This window comes from Dama dama, chromosome 4, assembly GCF_033118175.1.
Source record: "Dama dama isolate Ldn47 chromosome 4, ASM3311817v1, whole genome shotgun sequence".
Taxonomy (NCBI): Eukaryota; Metazoa; Chordata; class Mammalia; order Artiodactyla; family Cervidae; genus Dama; species Dama dama.
The window spans coordinates 45,167,500-45,175,032 of record NC_083684.1 but is presented as its reverse complement, the minus strand read 5'-3'; positions in this window follow the sequence as shown (position 1 = coordinate 45,175,032).

Genomic DNA, 7,533 nt, shown 5'->3' with positions numbered 1-7,533 from the left:
CAATATGATAAAAAGTTCACAATTGCTTTCTTCTTGGTTTTCACTAGGAGTTAAGGTTTTTTAAAGGTTAAAAATTACAATATGGAATCAAAGCTACTAAAGTGACAAGGAAAAGATTTTGGTGCATAAAGCAAGTAAGATGTGTGTTGTCAGCGAGAGAAGATATAAAGACTGGAGATGTTTTTGTTGTAAAAAAAATAATGATAATAATTCTGTTCTACAGTTGGTTGTTTATAAATGGGGAAAAAATAGAACAAATATAGATCTCGAAGGTGACAAAAGATTTGCATTAAAGGACCAAGGGGAAGATGCTTTGGTTTAAGTATTAATAATACGTCAAAGGTTAAAACCAACTTAGATAAAACTAGACAACTGGCTACAAGCCTGCACGTCTCCTTGAAATGCCAGGTGTAAACTGGGATTCAAGCTTATTCTCCTGGAAATAAATGAGATCAATTTTGTATGTTAATGTTCAGGTTGTCACTTATCCAACTACTGAAGTTGAGTGGCCTGTCACACCTACATCAGTCACTCTGGGCTAATAAAAATGATTCCAAAAATATGTGAGGCCACAACAAAAGGTTCCATTCCTTTGGACAGGGTAGCACAAGCACTGACTCTATAGCTGGACCAGGACTGAAATTTCTAAAAAACACAACCTGGTTCTTACTCCTGCTTGGGCCCCTGGTCAAAATAATTCTTTTACTGATCTTTGGCTCCTGCCTTTTTAAATCTATGTGTTAAATTTGTCTCTTTCACATTACTACAGTTTCACATTAAGATGATGGTGATGCAGAGATTCCAGCGAGTCCTCAGAACAGATCCTTCAGGAGTAACAACAGAAGTCCCTCTGAGGCCCCTAAATGAGACAGGGTGAGGGCTCCATGACCCCAGCTAGGTAGGGTCTGTGAGCCCCATGCCAGCTTGAAGAAACTACAGAACATAGACCTTCACCCTTCAGCCTCCCAGTAAAGATTTTTGGGGTTCATGTCTCTCAGAGGGATTTGAGGTGGGAGATAGAGGGGCCTCTGGGCTGGACAGCTGGTGTTTGTCAAGTGGAGTGAAATTGAAGCTTTGTTTTCACCCAGACACTCAAGCTAATGGCAGAGGCTGAGCTCTGCTGGAATAAAGAGATCAGGTGCCTACGCCTGAGGTCAAGGAAGACTTCCCTGTCTGCACAAGCGCGGGAAGGCTCCTTGGAGGCCACAAAGGGAGAGGGTCCCACCCCACGGTAAGTGTGGACATACATCCACAGGCTTCTACTCTGCGGTCAATCTTAGCAAAAAGTGCCCACATCTTGGGCAGGGTCCTAGACGAGTCAGGTGTGTGTGAAGAAAGAAACGAGATGATTGGTGAAAGGTAAGCAAAGGTGTGGAAGGACTGCCCTGTGTGAGGGACTTACCTCACCTCCTCCTCGGGAGGCCAGACTTCCCTCGGCTGCGTACCTGTCCTGCTTCCGTCTTAGACTGGGCTTCTGTGCGCCCCACCACAAATTGTGCTGTGTCCGTAATAATGGGCTTTATATATGTATTTACACCTCTTGCCTCCTTAAAACAGTCTTGGTTTCAAACGGGGGAACAACGCAGGGTCACCTTGCTCCTAGCCTCTGGCCACTGGTAGTCTCATGATTGGGAGTCCTGGTGTTCATCCAGGCTACCCAGGTTCAATTCCTGAGCAGGGAGCTAAGATTTCTCTTCAGGACCGCTCACTGCTGTCTCTCCAAGATCGTGAGCATGTTTTTCAGTTGCTGTGGCTGGAAAAGGCATTATTTGATCCTATTTTACAGTAGAATAACACGGCATTGTGTATCTGAACTGCATCTTCTTTACCGTCATCTCTCCTCGTAACGTAGGTTGCTTAGCTGTCTTGGTTATTGTTCCTAGTGCTGCCAATGTCGTTGAGGTGCAGCGCTCTTCAGAAAAATACTAGCTTTCTCCAGATCTCTCCCTAGGCATGGAAGCTAAATAGATGACACTGTATATAGTCCTATGTTTATTTTTTAAATTTACTATTCATTGGTGGATAATAGCTTTGAAGTTTTGTGATGGTTTTTCACTTACCTGCAGCCCACCAGTGATTTTAACTTATTTTGAGTAGAGTTGATTTAAGATGCATAGGCCGTAGCGAAGACTGACTCAGAGGCTGAGTGAGGAACAGACTAGGGCCTTCCTTTGTGAGGACCAGTTAGACCTGTGTTACGATGAGACCGGCCTTTGTTACCACCAGTCAGGCCTTGACGTGGACCAGAGTAAGACCCAAGACGAGAATCAGGCCTTAGTGTGGCCACAGTCAGGCCTGAGTGAGTACCAGGGTCAAGAATAAGTCAGGCCCAGAGTCAGGCCTTAGTGTGGACCTTAGTAAGGCGTTAGTATGGACCAGAGTCAGGCCTAAGTGAGTACAAGGGTCAGGAATATGTGAGTACCAGAGGCCGGCCATGGTGTGGACTAGAGTCAGGCCTTAGTGTTGGCCAGAGTCAGATCTTAGTGAATACCAGAGTCAGGCCTAAGTGAGTACAAGGGTCAGGAATATGTGAGTACCAGAGGCAGGCCTGAGTGTGGAAGAAAAGCAGGCCTGAGTGTGGACCAGAGGCAGTCCTTAGTGTGGATCAGAGTCAGGCCGTGATGGGGACAAGAGTCAGGCCTACTGTGGACCAGAGGCAGTCCGTAGTGTGGACAAGAGCCAGACCTTACTGTGGAACACCGGCAGGCCTGAGTGTGGACCACAGTCAGGCCTCAGCGTGGGCTAGAGTCAGGTCTCAAAGTGGAACAGAGTCAGGACTGAGTGCCACAGTCAGCCCTCAGTGTGGACAGAGTCAGGCCTCGCTGTAGACCACATCAGGCCGCCTGTGTATAGATTCAGGCCATAGGCCTCAGTGGACCAGAGGCAGGCTTGTGTGGACCACAGGTAGGCCTGAGTGTGGACCAGAGTCAGGCCAAAATGAGTACCACATTCAGGGCAGACTCTGGTTTAAATTAAGGACTGACTCCAACAGAAAATAAAATTTACTCGAGAAGAAAAACCCCAAACCCAGCATCTGCGGCGTTCTCCTCAGGTCTCCGACCCCTGTGCTCGCTCACCCCTGGGCCGTACTCGGCTTGACTTCCGGGTCAAGCTGAGGTCTTCATGAGGGAGCTGGAAAGGTGGTGCCAGCCATGGACCGCAATGATACCGTGACTGCCTGACCCAATAGATGGACCACCTTAAAATTCACGTGGTCCCGCTACACATAAAGCAAGCCTCCTGCACCTAGAAAATGGTGGACTCTGTTGGAAGAGGTTTGAACAGTCACCCTATCGTCCCCTCTTTTGCTCAGAGGGTTCCTACTTCCAGCCTCTCTCTCTAGAGAGGCTCCACCTGCCTAGGACAGCTGCCTCAGCATAAGACTTTGGCAGGGGATAGGATAGGTCTGGAGGGAGAAGGGTAAGGGGCAGAAGGAATGACGCTCGGCCCGCTGTGTCTGTTCTGCCCTTTCCACAGCCATCTCCGGCCCAGGAACAGCGTTTGCCAGGGCCCAGGTTTCCCCGGCACGCAGAGCGGGGCACGAGTAAGTGCTGCCCCCTTGTGGCCGTCTTGGGAAACAACAGCCCCAAACCCAGGACCCGTGGGCGTTTCGTATCCACCAGAGCTGCTCTGCTCTGAATGATCCCTTTGCTGGAGAAATGACACGCGGGAGGCAGCGGAAACAGAATTCAGAAGAAGGCTGACCTTCAGGAGCCGATTTCAAATGGCAAACTTTCGCTCGCATTTAAAAAAACAGGAAGGAAATCCAAATCCCGCTCCTGTGAAAATCCCAGGCGGCCCAAATGAAAGAGGAAGGCACACCAGAACTACAAGGAGCTCTGGTGAGTAGCAGTTCGCAGGAAATGTGCAAACAATAAGTACTGCAGAAGGCCAGGAGACCAGGGAGCGCTCCTAGGCTTCAGCGGGGGATGCACTCGACAACAGCCACTAGGGACAAGTGCATGCAGGCTCCTTTAAAAACAAAAAGCAGCCTAGGATGCTGCAGCCTGCCTCTGGGGCCCAGACCCTAGGAAAAGCACCCCCCCAGGACACACACGCATCCCAACGTTCTCTACGGGGCTGTTTACAACAGCCAAGGCACGCAAGCAACAGAAACCTCACGCCACGGAAGAATGGCGGCTAAAGATGTGCTGCACACGTTTGTGGACTGCGACTGACCCACACACGGGAATGAAGTGGTGCCAGCCGCCGCAGCAAAGACAGGGACGTGGAGATGATCAGGCTGAGTCAGGTCATCGGACAAAGACAAAAAGCAGGTGACAGCACTTACAGGTGAATCTCATGATGGGTGCAAATGGACTCGTGGATCAAACAGAAGCAGATGCTTAGAAAAGAAACTTTCCTTACCAAATGGGAAGACCAGGTGGCTGTGGAGAGATAACTGAGACGTTTGGGATTAACCCATATACTCTTCTATACAGATACGTACACAGACAGAGAAAAAGAATAATGAACAAGGATGTGCTCTATAAACAAGAAACTACTCAATACCCTCTCATAAACTCTATGGAAGACAACCCTAAAAAGACAGGCCCATGTGTATGTTAACTGAATCAACTTGCTGTACCCCTGTGATTAACACAACACTCTAAATCAATATGTTCCAATAGAGAATAAAAATTCCATGATAGGAAGCCAAAAATAAATGTCTCCTCTACTCCCCTTAGGCCTCAATCCCCGGGACTGTTGTCTCATCCCTGCGGCCTGAGCAGTCTAGGCCCCAAGGCTGCCATGTATGTGTGGAGGGAGCTGGGGAGGATGTTCAAGCAAATGAGCCCCCTGAGGATCCTGCGTGCCTGGTTCCCACTAGTTGGGCCACAGTCTTCACTTCCAGGCAGGCCCTCTACACCAAGCCTCTTTCACTCAAAAAAGGAGGGCACTCTGTGCTGGAACAGCTCTCAAAAGTTTATATTTCCATAAAATGAATTTTTTAAAAAAGAGCAAGAAACCCCCAAGTTACAAAACAAAGGGAATAGCAAAACCAAGCTTACATCAAAGAATGAAAATAATGCCAACACTTTCATAAAAGTGGAAGGAAAAGAACATATAAAATATTTTAAATTATCGTGATCAAAGCCAAATCAACAAGGTCTGCCAGGACACAGCCCTGGGTTGCCCATCTGTGACCCGCGGATGAAGCAATTCATTGAGATCCTACAGCTGGTAAAGAACAGTGGTGGGTAGAATTCTGACTCATACTCGAAAAACTGTCTATGGCCATTTGGCAATAAATAGTTCTCCCTACTGAGGTGGTAGGTTCCAATAATCTAGGTCAAACTCAACTATTCAACCCTGATATGATCGCAGAGCCCAGCGTTCCCGGCCCCCCACCCCACCTTTCCAGCAGGCAGCAATGCACCTCTCAGGAGCTCTAATCCTGGGCCTCCCTCCCCTTAGGCTTTGATGTCCTCAGGGCGTGTGGCCTGGGCACCTTCGAAAGCTTGCTAGGTTTTGGAACTCGTTCAGGAACACCAGAGACTTGGCAGTGAGCCCACCCCTGGTCACCATGAGTGGCATCGTCTCCCTCAGCCTGCAGTTGGGGGCCTGTCACCCCGGTGTCGGGCAGAATTCCCCACTGAGGGAGCACCCACTGCACTGATCACAGTGCCTGCTGGTATTTCTCCCCCGATCTAGACTCTCCCGGAGAGCAGGGCCCGGGGGCTCACCAACGTCGTCCTCGGGATTGATCAGTGACTAGATCCCTTGAAACCGACAGCCTGAAGAACCTGCCACTGCCAGTTCTAAAACCTAAGCCTCGGGACCTTATCCTTGGGAAAGCTTCGTGGGCGTGCTGGAGCCAGGACCGAGGGGCAAGACTCAGCACTGAGCACAGCTGGCTCTTGGGAGTCTAGAGCTGGGGGTCCTCCCGGCGAGCCAGACATCTGACTCCGCCTTCTCAGTGTCTGAGAGGCCTGTCGTGAAGATAAAACTCCCTCCCCTTATTAGTAATCTTAATCCCTCACTCCAGCACCCTACGCAGTACCGGCTCTGTCACCTGCACAGAAGTTTTGAGTCCAGGTTCCAGCTGTGAAACCTTAGGAAGGTGGGTCAACCTCGAGGAGCCTCTGCTTCCTCATCTGTGAAGTGAGGTGGCACTACCTAGCTCACCGGGCAGCTGCACAAGATGAATGAGCTGAGGGGTGTGAGATGGCCCAGTCCTCCTCCCCTCAAATAAGGCAGGCAGCGTTTTGCAACGATCACTTTTTAAAATGATCGATATTATGGAGTAAATTGTGCCTCCCCCTGTCCCCCAGTTCATATAGCTTTGGTGGCAGTATTTGGAGACAGCACCTAAAGGAAAGTAGTTAAGTCAGTCATAGTGATGTGGCCCTGATCCAACAGGATCAGTGTCCTTATAAGCAGAGACGCTAGAAAGCTCTCGGGTAAAGCTCGAGTTAAGTCCCTCTGTCCCCAAAGAAGGCTACAAACTGAGTGTAGAGTCTTCTAGACCAGTGCTTTCCAACTCTACTGTGCATCCAAATCACCAGGGATGGTGTTAAAATGCAGATCCCGATCCGTAGGCTTGGGGTGAGGCTGGGGAATCTGTCCCCAGTGAGCCTCCAGGGGATCCAGATGCTGCTGGTCTGCCGACTATGCTTCAGAGCAGCAAAGGCCTTAGACTCCCATCTTATTTCCCCACCAAAAATATATGGTCATTTATTCATCTGGATGCCAACTGTCGAATGCTGCCGGGCACTGTCCCAAGTGCTGAGGGTTAATAAAACAGGGTCTCTGCTCTTGAGTTCATAGTCCAGTTAAGGCCCTAAGAGGTTTCCCTGACTCCACGAGCCAAGGGCAATGTCAAATACAAAACGCGTCCCAATGAAGACAAACACCCTTCCAGAAGATCCTACACAGTATGTACAGGAGGCAACAATAACGTTGAGATGGACACCTCTATTCGGGGATTCAACTCAAGCTATGATAAAACCAGGTGTTTTTGAGAAGCAGAGCTAGTGATGGACAAAACCAGGGGCCACTGTAGCTTCAGTCCATAAAACCACGGACATGGAGACAAGTCTATATGTCAGCCCTGGGTCTCCTACTCATTAGAGCAATACTCATCAGTGCTGGCATTGGTGAGAGGCGGGGTAATGACAAGCAGCGGTGTAGAGAGACGGTACTCAAGAAAGTGGCACTTGATGAGAGAAGCAGCTAGGTGTTCTGGACATGCTGAATGTTAGAGCTGAATGGGAGGGTCCTCTTCCTGGAGCAAAATCCCCTTTAGTTGAGGATGAAACTAAACCCCAAAGCAGTTAAGGCAGTAGTTCTCAACCGGGGTGACTATGCATCCCCTGGAGACAAATAGCAATGTTTGGAGACAGTTCTGTTTATACAACCGATGGAAAGCTACTGATGCTTAGTGGACAGAGAACAGAGATGCTGCTAAAAGCAGCACAAGAAGGCCCACCACAACCAAAAATTACCTGTCCCAAAATGTCAGTAGTGCTGAGTTAACCCTGAGTTAAGGAATTTGCCCAAGTCAAAGAATGTCACACCATAGCCTAGCTT